General features: G+C 36.9%; 1 long non-coding RNA gene across 1 annotated transcript in view; it reads left to right on the top strand.

Moving 5' to 3' along the window:
* The first annotated feature begins 2,034 nt into the window (after positions 1 to 2,034).
* LOC132010098 (uncharacterized) overlaps positions 2,035 to 12,385 on the top strand; it is a 256,813-nt gene continuing 246,462 nt past the window's right edge. Inside the window, exons 1-4 of the long non-coding RNA XR_009402159.1 lie at positions 2,035 to 2,117; positions 3,665 to 3,779; positions 4,576 to 4,679; positions 6,076 to 6,180. This is a non-coding gene — a long non-coding RNA (uncharacterized LOC132010098). The remainder of the gene's footprint in view (positions 2,118 to 3,664; positions 3,780 to 4,575; positions 4,680 to 6,075; positions 6,181 to 12,385) is intronic.

The raw sequence follows: 12,385 nt of genomic DNA, 5'->3' as shown, positions 1-12,385 counted from the left end.
TTTAGATGAAGTTAATACTCTTTAAAGAGTCTCCTTTCAGAAATATCTCTGGAAGTGAGAGTTGGGCTATACGTGAAGTCAGATGGTGAGATTTGGTCAGAGCCCTGGAAAGAAGTGATCCCAGAAAGAGACCACAGCTGTACAGGGTGGGATAACTGATTCCAGTGTGGGAAGAACTGTTAGATGTTCTTATCAGCATCATTATTGTGTTGCCGGACAAGTTCCCAGCATTAGTTAGGGGCTGACTAGGATTCCTGAATCAGAAATCATTTTGATTTTTAACAGATTATAAGCATGGAAACTTAGCTAGATAGTGAGTTTTCTGAAGGCAAGAACATCAAAGTCTGATCCCAGTGAGGTCAGTACATGGAATTTAGGTGACTTTGAATGCCTGAAAAGTATTAGCATGGTTGGGCCAACTTGCTTTTATAATTGGTATTGTTTTCATATATAAAACAGTTGATATGGAGTAGTAAATCATTCATCACAAAGCAAAGCATTCCTCCATTTAAAAAAGGTTTTAGGGGTGCCTGGGTGGCTTAGATGGTTAAGCGACTGATTCTTGGTTTTGACTCGGGTCATGATCCCAGGATTGTGAGATTGAGTCCCATGCTGGGCTGTTGGGCTTCATGCTTCTGGAGTCTGCTTAAGATTCTCTCCCTCTCCCATTCCCTCCCCTTCCTTTCCTCTGTGTATCCCACATGTGTACGCTCTCTCTCCAATAAATAAATAAATACAATCTTAAAAAAGAAAATTTAACTCTGACATTCCACACTGTCAGTTTTATTTAGCGCCATACATTTAAAAATTAATGTGTTTAAAATCCTGTAAATTTGTATAAACTTTCTGTGAGGAAATATGAATATAATAATGCCAGTTGAAAAACATTTGTGCTTAAACAAACGTTATGTGTGAAACTGAACTAAACATGCCGATGGAAAATACGGTTCAGAAATAATTTCCAGGAAACGTTTAACTTCTTTTGTTAAATTAGACTGATTTTTTTTCATGGATGGCAAGAATCGTGCAACTGGGGACACCCAGGAGGCTCAGTTAGTTAAGTCTCTGACTGTAGTGCAGGTCATGATTCCAGAGTCTGGGGATCAAGCTTCCCACATAGGGCCCCCTGCTCAGTGGCAAGCCTGCTTCTCCCTCTCCCTCTGTTGCTCCCCCTGCTTGTGCCCTCTCTCTCTCTCTCAAATGTAAAAATAAAATCTTCTAAAGAGAAACGAAAGAAAAAAAAAAAAGAAGCATGCAATTGTTTCTTTTTTTAAATTTCAGCTACCAAAGAGGTCAGAACTTAATTCACAACTAGTTTTTTCTAAGCATAAGGTAACTCATGATATTTATATTTATCTTCTAAATGTCTCCTTATTTTTATTTTTATTATCTTTTAAAAGATTTTATTCATTTATTCATCAGAGAGAGAGACACACAAGTGGGGGGAGCAGCAAGCAGAGGGAGAAGCAGGCTCCCAGCTGAGCAGAGAGTCCGATATGGGACTCCATCCCAAGTCCCTGGGATCGTGACCTCTGAGCCGAAGGAAATGTTTACCAAGCATGATGCCACCCAGGCATCCCTGTCTCCTTATTTTTTTTTTAAGATTTTTTATTTATTTATTTGACAGACAGAGATCACAAGTAGGCAGAGAGACAGGCAGAGAGAGAGAGGAGGAAGCAGGCCCCCGCAGAACAGAGAGCCTGACATGGGGCTCGATCCCAGGACCCTGGGACCATGACCCGAGCCGAAGGCAGAGGCTTTAACCCACTGCGCCACCTGTCTCCTTATTTTTAAAATTTATTCTGATTATTCTTTTTCCTGGGCCTGAATTTTTTTTTATATTGACTTTATTTTTCTTTCTTACTTAATGTATTTATGTCAGTCGCCACCAGTTTTTGTGGAAAATGGAGAAATAAATGATTCATGTGTAATACACAGAGAAACAATCTACTTTTATCACATTACTACTCTTTTTTTCCCCCAAGGCCAAATGTTTGGAAGAACAGCGGTTGAATGTGGGGGAACTCCCACACCTGTATGCGCAGGTGTTCACGCACACTGTCAGATTTGGAGGCAGGGCTCTGCTGGCCTCACAAGATATGTGGTTATGAAAGAAGGTAAGGGTGCTTCCACTAGTTCCTTTTGATTACTAAAACTCAAAATTCTAGGGCTCAACTGCATCTGAAGTTTTCATCCAGTAAATTTTAGAAAATAATTATATAATGAAGTAAAGGAGGATAAGATATACCCACCAGGAACTTTCAGAGTTAATACATACTTTCTTTCAGAGACAAGATATATCGTTATTTCACTTTAAGCCTCATTTATGTGTGAGTTATTTTGGGTTAGATGCCACTAATTTTACCTCATGGCATGAGAGACTGTTGAAAGCTGAAGATCAGAAGACTGAGAAACAAGGAATATTGTGTTGGTTTGCTAAATTTAGCACAACTTGGATCCAGGGCATCTCAGGTTGTGAACCACTCACTGACCTGCCCTTGGTTCTCCTGTAATTCTTTGAAACCTAGAGCTTCTTTAACTTTATTATGGCCTTTGAATTAGGATTAACTCAGCAGGCTGGAAGAAGAGAGAAAAAGCCAGTACAGTGCTTTCGGAGTCAAGCCTTCATACGGACTTTTTTTTTTAATCAAAGTGTTACAATAGCTTTACAAAACATCTGAGTACCTCTTAAAGCAAATAGTTGCTCATGGATTAATTTTTATGTAAATGAACCAACTGGGTCTGAATTCAATATATTTAAAGTTAAAAGATTTGGTTTAGATTAATAAATTTATCACATCATTTCTATCACTATTATTATATCATCAAGGAAAGTTGGGAACATTTATAAATAACTGGATTTGTCATTGTATAGAAATAGCAGAACACTGGCAATACAGGATGAAATAAAATAAGACTATAATTGTGAATATGGACATGTATATATTGTGTGTGTGTGTTTAAACTTCAGATAGATAGCCTTTTTTTTTTTTTTTTTGGTCTGCACTCAGGAAATTTAAATCAAGTTTAAATCAGAAAATTTCCCCTGGCTCTTACTAGCTGTTTGGCCTTAGGCACATTTTTTACATTTCTTTGGGCCTTAGTGTGTAAAATTAGAAAAATGATGCCATGCATGGAACTGTGAGGATTAACTGAAAACATATTTAATATATGTGATACCATGCTTGGTACACAGTAGGTACTCAATATGTTTGTTCTTAGAGGACTTGTTTTTGAAAATGACTTTTCACTTAGATTTTCTGTTCTCCCTCATGGGGTTTAATCATTGTTGATATTAGATTGAACCAAAGAAAGTCTGCCACCACATAGACATTCAGACTTGGGAATAAAAACACGAATAAGTAAAACATGTTTTATATCTTTATTCTCAAGAACATAGTAGTTTTCTTTTTTGTTTTTGTTTTTTAAGCAAATGACACTGGGTCTGTTTTGTTTTTGTTTTTTAAGCTTATGACACTGGGTCTGGAGGTGAGGCAGTGTTCAGAGAATTTTGGCATCTTTGCCGAACTAATAATACTTTTGTTTGTATATATGTATGCAAACCTGTACTTATATCCCTATTGCAGATATACACACATAAAAATATGAGATTACACTTCAAGATGGTGAAAAGTTGTGTCATAAAAAATGATATGTCTAATAGGTTCCATTTTTGAGAGAGGAGAAAGACATTGTCATATTGGGGAAAGGAAGAATGGAAGGAATGGAACTTGGACTTGGCCTTGAATAATGATCCCTTGGGCTGGGATATGAGAAAGGTATGTGATGGGAAGAAAGTAGGTTAATACTTTGGGGATAGAGAATATATATGACATAGATCTGATGGGAAGAAAATTAGCCTGTTTAGAGATATTTGGTATTTTGGTTTACTGAGAGGTCATTATTGAAGAGTGTAATCTTTTCAACTTTGTGTTTATTATTGCCTCCTTAAGGAGCTTTTGTAAACTCTTTTATTTTATTTTTTTTAATTTTAGAGATTGTCCCCTTCCCCTGTGAAGTTTTAATACCACAGATGTACTTTTATCTGTTTGTATACTGTGCTCCTTTATAGGACCCAAAACCACTGCATTAGCTAACATCTTTTTTCACCCCTCCCACCCAAGAACCAATTTTCATCTCCTTATGGGTGATGTCACCACTGCTAAGAAAGTGTACTATACTGGGACCAATAGCTCAGGAGCCTTTCATGTTCAGTTGAAAAGCATGTACCTTATTATCCTTCAGGATTTCATTATTCTCTTCATAATTTTGGATTTCATTCTTGATAGCTTGAGTGACCCTTTGGATAGTTTAAACCACAGGACATGGGGATCTTTCGATCTTTCTTAATTTTCATTACCCTATACTGATTCTGAATCTTAGTTATATAATCTTGTTGGATATGTAATGAGTGATGAATGTGTCTGTGTACGTGTATAGTATAAGCAAATAATATATTTGTGTGTGTGTATAAATGGTAGGATTTGTGTTGGAGGGAAAATGTTTTAATGGTCTCAAAATAACAGCTTTGCCTTAAGAGGAAGCATTATTGAGCTCAATTCTTGTATTTCACAGGATTCGGAACTATACCATGTACAGACAAGCATACAGCACGCAGCCCATCTATAAGTGCTGCCCGGGTCGGAGCCGGTGGGACCATGAACCTGGCTGCCCACACTGTAAGTTCTCATTCTTCCAATTCAACACTCTGTCACGAGAACTAATGGTTTCCCTGTTTTGGTCTCCAATCATACCATGCCTGTCAAGTTTTAGGCATCTTTAGAATCACCACAGATTCAGAACAACCCTTTGGACTGAAAATTCACATTTGACATGTGCAAAAAAAGCACAAAAAGCTTTTCTGTTAAGCATTCCTAATGACAGGTCAGAACTCAGAACCCAGAGAACTGTTGCTTTATATTCTGTCTCTTTATTTAAAAGACAGTTTATTTAAAGCCAGACAGGTTACACCTTGACTTTTATCTCCCTTTTCTGTTTGCCCCTTTCCATATCATCAAATTTGTAATCCACAGTTGATTCAAAAGTCTGGAGGGAAATCACTGTACTAAATCTAAATGGGATTTCTCAACCTGTGCTTGTCATGATTAATTGCAGAACTCTGGAGGCAGTTTACTTTTTAAGATGAGGTATGCAGTTCCTTTTGCAAACCTCTGGTGAGGGTGTTCCAGAACCTTTGGAGTATGTTTGACAGCACTCAAACAGCCGCACTCATGGCATTATAGAGTTCATTTATGCCCAGAGAAATGGCTCTGTTTAGCTACTCCCTTCCCTATGTGTTTATGGTTATTGTGAAGTCACTTAAAATGCGTCAGTGTGTTGCAATCAATGCAGCACCACAGTACAACCATTCATCTCTCCTGCTATCCTGTACCCTCGGGAGTTTGTAGGCATCCTGCTTCCTTCCCCACCGTGCTTCCTGCTCTTGAAATATCTTAGTGAAGTTGCCGCAGGCTTCCCATGTTAAGTAGGCTTAGTGTTGAGTGCTGCACCAAGGGTCAGGTGTATTTGCATGCTGTGTGAGACCACTGCAGCTGGCTGGTTTAAGCTCAGTTGAAAACATCTGCCCACAATGTCATTTCGACAATGCTATAAACTCCTGGAAATTAATGACTGTGAGATGACTGCTTTATATTGTTGATGACACCTGTCATAGTCCTTTGCCTCTGGTGAATATTAGTATTTCTCACTTGACTTTTCGATTGTTTTGGTCCCATGGTCATCTTCTCCATGGTAATTCTTTATCCTAGTGCTACCCAAACTTGGAAATGAATACAAATCACCTAGTATCAAGTTAAAATGTGGATTCTGATTCAGTAGGTCTGGGTAGAGTCTGAGAATCTGCATTGGTACAAGCTTCTAGGGCATGTGGATGATAACAGAGGCCCACATGGCTTTAAACAGTAAGGCCTTAACTTATCATGAAAACATTGTGTGATCTTGCCTTGAAATACAATTTCCAGATTGTATTTTCATTAGTGATGTACTGATGAGGATTTTCTTTTTCTCCGTCAACTCCATTTGTTCTCTCACCGTCCTTGTCTACACTGCTTTTAGCTGTCTCTGCAGTGGGGACATGTTTCAATGGAAAGAGGTGCTCAGACAGTGAGGCCCAGTGGTGCCGGTGCTCAGAGGGTTTCCAAGGCCCCCACCGTCAATATGGTGAGTCGCCAACAAGACTATTTGATTAAGATTTGGAGCTGTCTGCTTTGCTTTTAGGGGCCAGCCAATTTTGTCGATTCAGACTAATGGCAGGGTTATCCCTCCAGAGACTGGAGAGCATTAAAAATGAGCCACTAAGCAAAAACCTACAACCTACAGGGTACTCAGCCTCACAAAATATGCTTTGCAGTTTAGTTTTAATTATTCACTATAAGAGTTCAAAGGGTAGCAGTAAGTACAAAATAGTCTGTTTTGTAAAGGAAATGGTAGCTTAATAAGAAAACCTCATTCTGACCTCAGATGTTAAATCTTTAACAGTGCAATGGTTTGAAAGTGCTGGTACAGTATTTTTCTGTGAGGTATCTGTGGTTTGTGGATGAAGTGGGGATTAGCACAAATTCAATGTGATGTGATATTTGCTACTTTTGTGCCCTTTATTGAATACACAACACAACAAAAAACCCAACACTTGTTTGATTCTCAAAGTATCAAAACTTAGTAACCTAATTTTCAAGGCTGGAGCTCTATCAACTGTCAATTTTGAACACATGCATTTGAAATATTTCTTGTATAGGAAATTTTCGAAACAGCCAATGATTTCTCTTTTACTGCATCTGCCATGAGATCGGGTGCTTTCAAAAGGATTTGTTTTGACTTGATCATCTGATTCTAATCTCCAGAGAATGTGACTGCATCTGCATTTATCTCTTCAGGGAAGAAAAAAAACCAAAATAAAACCTATATTATAGAAGCTAAAGAAATAGATGTAAAAAGCTAACAAAAATATTGTAGTCATTATCTTTTGCTGATTCTTTTGCCTTTTCTTATCTGTTATTTGGATCTTTGTGAATGAAATTGGAAGGTGGCTGAGAGCTCATCACTGGTGCCCATTTTTCTCCTCTGCTCTTGGTGTAAGGTTAAGGCTCACGTTTTTCATGGGTCACCTGGAAGCTATTCTTACAAATTAATCTGATACCCTTTTCTGGGCTGTTTGCTTTTCTTTTTCTTTTCTTCTTTTTTCTTTCTTTCTTTCTTTTTTTTTTTTTTTTGACGAATTTGTGAATTAATGTGAAGCTGATTCTCAACCCCAATTTATTCTTTCACTATGGAATATTGATTCCGAAACAAGGGCTAGTGTATTCTTTGAGGTCTAGTGTATATCTTTAACTATTCTCATCATTTTTCAGAAGCTAACAGAAATTATACATTGACCCATGATAACAAGTTATTTTCCTTTAAAGAAATTGTTTCAATAACATCTGTAAAGCTGGTTTCCTCATCTTGATCAATAGCTGTGATGGGCTAATTACACATGTCATTGATTCATTAAGAATTTTAAAAATTAATTATTACTTTGTTAATTCATTTTGGTAGAACAAATCTTATAAAACATCAAATCCCTGAGGAGAAAGGTAATTAAGGAGAAATATGGTAATGATAATGACCTAGAAATTACACCTGGGTTAATTTATTCTTTATCTTCTACATCAGTACTTGATATTTTGATTATTTTAATCTCTTAACTTTTATATACCAAAGTAATGAAAATTCTTTCTGAAATTTAAGTTATATATATTTTTTTATTTTTCAATTTTGGTGATGAGAGTTCAATTTTGGTTGATGAGAGTACTGGATTATCTTAAATGTAGGCAGAATCAGTGTATTTCTTTCCACAGGTTTACTGATGTACCAGAAAGTTCTGGAAGTCATGAGAGACCAACCATACAAAATACCTTTGCAAAGTCTACATTTCATTTTTTGACATTATTGTCCAATTGTGTTTATCTTTAGATTTTGACACATTTCTTCTCTCACTGCAGAACTGCTCTGTTGAATTTAAAAAGAGAAAGGATGAATTCTGAGAGATATACAACCTGAAGTAGGAGTTTTGATGTTTCCTACATGGTATCACATTTATCCAACAAAATGAGATATCACAAAGTATGTAAATTTAAAAGGGTCTCAGGAATTTTAAAAGCTTCGTAGGAAATCAAATAATTGGGTAAATAAATGGAGACCCCCAATTAAGAAAGGATGACATTAACTGAGTCTTGAAGTAGATTAAACATGAAAATCAAAAAAGAATGTTTTTTTGAAAGAATATAGTTGATAGGACATTACCCTATCAAACGGTTGAATGTAGTCTGGTGGTACTGCCTATAACTATCTCTTATTCAGCTGAATTTGCATTCTCTTGTTTGAGTACATAATCATTGGTCTGATTGACACTAAACTTTCTCAGTATAGTATATATCACAGTGAAAGTAATTTTAATGTTTCTGAATTACATAAATAATTCAAATGATAAATTAATTCAAATTTTTAGAAATATCAAGTTATAAAACATTACCATATATACAATAAAGTAAAAATGCAGCTCTATTGCCTTCAGGTCATTCTTTTATGTTTATTAATATTCATATACATACATGCAATTTTACGTAAAGGAGATTATATCCTGTATACTGTTTGGCATGAATTCCCCTCTTTTTTTTTTTTTTTTTAAACCTACTCCTTTTTTCTCCCTCTTTCTTTCCAGCTTCTCTCCTCCCCAGTAGCATCCTCTTTTATATCTTTGTCTATGCTCATGTACTCATATACAAACAACTGTGTAATATTTTATGGTATAGACGTACCATACATTTTCAACCACCCATTTATTGATAAGCATTCACTTTGTTTCCAAGTTTTTGGCACAATAATATGGCACTTTTATTTCTGTGATACAGACTTCCAGAAGTAGGATTCTTAGGGTCAAGAATATGTGTATTTTTAATTTTAATATATTTAAGGATCAAAATATTCATTTAAATTATTTGTAAAATGTTTTGTGGGCCATGGCACTGACTTTATAAACTTATTTGGTTGGGATGCATTAAAATCTAAATAAATGCTAATTATTTACTTATTTTTTGACATGTTAACATATAAGGAATCACTTGTATCTTTATCCAAAACCAGAGATACGATAAAGTTTCTAGAATCAGGATTATAGTAAACATGGATTTATCTTAGGATAGGGTAATGTTGACTTTATTAGAGATATATGAGGGGGAAAAAGTCTAGAAAATGAACCAGATGGCCTATTAAAAATGGAGAAAATAATCTGGTCTTGGAGAGAGAAGGGACATGCTAATAACTGAGAGAAATGCTTGAAGTTAATAACGATTCTAAAATTACTGATCTACTTAACTCATTTGAAAAATTTGCCTCTAATAAGGAAAAATGAAGAAAATGAATTTGGACAATTAGGAAGTAATGAAGAGCTTTCTAAAATAACTATTGATTAAAGGAATCAGAGGGAATACTTTGAAGATTTGAACACATGCAAATCGGGCTAGATAGACGGTGGCAGAATTTTCTTTCTTTTTTAATTCTCTGGATCCAGGAAGAACAACTTGGAGCTTCATTAACACAAACAAAGTCATACCTTTTCTCCTCATCACTTACTTATTCCATCTTCCCTGTCTCTGGTCAGAAGTTAACTTGAATTATAATGTGCCTAATGGTTGGATGCTTGGACTCTGAGGTCTTCTTGTCTCTTTTATTCATATATTAATTAATGAATTAATTAATTCTTTCAGTTAATAAATATTCATGCTCTGTGCAAGATACTGAGATACCAAAACAAATATGGTATCTTGAGTGTGGTGGGGAATGGAGCCCAGGAAATCAGGGATTGTAATGTAGCTCACAAGTGCTATGGTGGAGGATTCTGTCCTAAAAGAAAAGAGGGGGAGGGTCCATCTGTATCATGCTACGCAGTGAGGGAAGTTTTCCCAGAAGAGTTGAAAATAAAAAAAATACAACTCATTCTTAAAGATAAACAGAACAGTGATATGAAATTGGACATAAGATATAGAATATTTCCCAGAGACATGAAAAACACAGCAAATTTAAGAAATAGTAATACTAATACAAGGAGTTCTCGTGGCTGTAATAAGTCATGTGTGTGGGATATGGCAAAAAATGAGCTTTTTTTAGGTTCAGGGCAGCAGTTCCTTAGCTTTTCTTGCTCCAGCCAAACCAGCTATTTCAGAACTGTCCACGCAAGTGGCTAATTGATGGGGTTCTGCAGGGACTTCGCCTTCCCTAAATTTAGCATCTGAGCAGGAAGTCCAGCTGCTGGGATTTCATTGCTTCTCTCTCATTCTCTTTTTTCTTCCTTTCCTTCTTTTCTTTCTTTCTTTCATCCTTCCTTCCTTTTTTTTTTTTTTTTTTAAAGTTTTATTTATTTGTTTTTGAGGGAGGGAGAGAGAGAGAGTGCACATGTGCACGTGGGTGGGGAGGGACAGAGGGAGAGGGAGAGAGAGAATCTCAAGTAGATTCCCTGCTGAGCACAGAGCCCAACATGGGGCTGGATCCTCAGGACCTGGAGATCATGACCTGAGCCCAGATCAAGAGTTGGATGCTTAACCAACTGAGCCACCCAAGTGCCCTGGGCATTTGGGGTTTCTTGAGCATGTAACAGTGTTCGATGTTCTTCTACTCCTATGTCAGAATCCCCAGTGTCTTCATTACTTCAGAGTGTGATGTTTATGCTCTTTATAGATGAAGTGTTTTAGGAATGCTGTCTGGTGACATGCAAGGCCGCAGAAGTTCTGAGGTTGAGGTTGGGTCTCATCACTGATTTCTCTTGAAGAAGTCATTTTGTATTCCTGATCCTCACTCAATGTTATCATTTGTAAAATAATAGCTCACATTTTCCTGAACACATTTCATATACCAGATACCATTCTAAACAATTTATATGGATTAAAATATTAATCTTTACAAGTCGATGAAGTGAAGATTCTTATTTGTCCCATTTTTGTATCTGACAGAGGTATGTGATGAAACAACCAGGAAGCAAAAAGATATGGGATCCATATCCATTTGTTCTGGCTTCAGAGCCTGTAAGCTTAACCTTCAAATTGCAGTTCCTTTATAAAAATACTTGATGTAGTTGCCTGTCTGCTAGGTTGTTATTTGTGAGAGTCACATGGGATAATGCCTGTGATCTGTAATTTGGAAAACATTATCCAAGCATTACTTCCTTTGATTGACTGAAAATTCTCTTGAGTTTTTGTTTTGTTTTTTGAGAAGGAAGGGGAAGGGGTAGAAGGAGAAGGGGAGAGACAATCTTAGCAGGCTCCATGCCCAGTGTGGAGCCTGGTGCAGGGCTTGATCTCACAACCATGAGATCATGACCTGAGCTGAAATCGAGAGTCAGACATTTAACTGACTGAGCCACCCAGGTGCCCTAATTATCTGAGAATCTTAGAGGAAATGCACAAAATGAAGAGGAAAAGTCTCCTGTTGCTGTTTTGTTTCCCATCCTGTGGGAAATCTGGGCAAATCTTAGGTGTTGAGTCACAGGTTTGATTTGGAGTGAACCAGTAGGTTTCTCAAGAAATCCAGTGAGTTCTTTGCATGATGTATCTGTTCTATGTGAATAGGAGGTTGGACCAAAGAATTTTCAAAATGACTTGCCTACAAGAGCATTTTGGATCTGGGAAGTGGTATAGGTTGGTATACGTGCCCCCTGCCAATTCGTATGTTGCAATCCTAACCCCCAGTAGTTCAGAATATGACTTTATTTGGAAGTAAGGTTGTTGCAGATATAGTTAGTTAAGGTGAGATTGCACTGGAATAGGGCAGTTCCCTAGTCCAGTGTGATTGGTGTCCTCATAAAAAGGGGAAATTTGTGCATAGAGGCACACACATAGGGAGAATGTCATGGGAAGATGATGAGGCTGATGCAGCTACACATGAAGGAAAGCCGAGGACTGCTAGTAAACTAGAAGCTAGAAGAGGTGCAGGAAGAGAGTTTTAGTCACAGCCCTCGAACATTGGCAACCCTGCCGACAACTCGATCTTAGACTTCTAGCTTCCCTAACTATGAGATGATAAAAGCCAGGGCCAAAGCCTCTCAGTTTGTGGCACTTTGTTATAGCAGCCCTGGCAAAGTAATATAGGAAGTTAGAAAACATTTTCTTTTTCTCCACAGCTTCATTTCAGCAGTAGGCCTACTAAAACAATGACAATGGAGAAAAAATGGCAGGGGGTTTATAAAGAGCAAATCATTCTAAGAAATCTTGATGGCCTATTTTAATTGAATTATAAAATTAGTGTGGGAAGAAGATTTAATTTGGAAAAATGCAAAGTCATTAATTGAACACACTTAATAATCTGCAGTCCTAAATGAGCATTGTAAGGCAATTGT

The sequence above is a fragment of the Mustela nigripes genome, chromosome 2 (genome assembly GCF_022355385.1).
Source record: "Mustela nigripes isolate SB6536 chromosome 2, MUSNIG.SB6536, whole genome shotgun sequence".
Lineage (NCBI taxonomy): Eukaryota > Metazoa > Chordata > Mammalia > Carnivora > Mustelidae > Mustela > Mustela nigripes.
The sequence above is the reverse complement of the archived record's forward strand: the minus strand, read 5'-3'. Positions and strand labels throughout refer to the sequence as shown.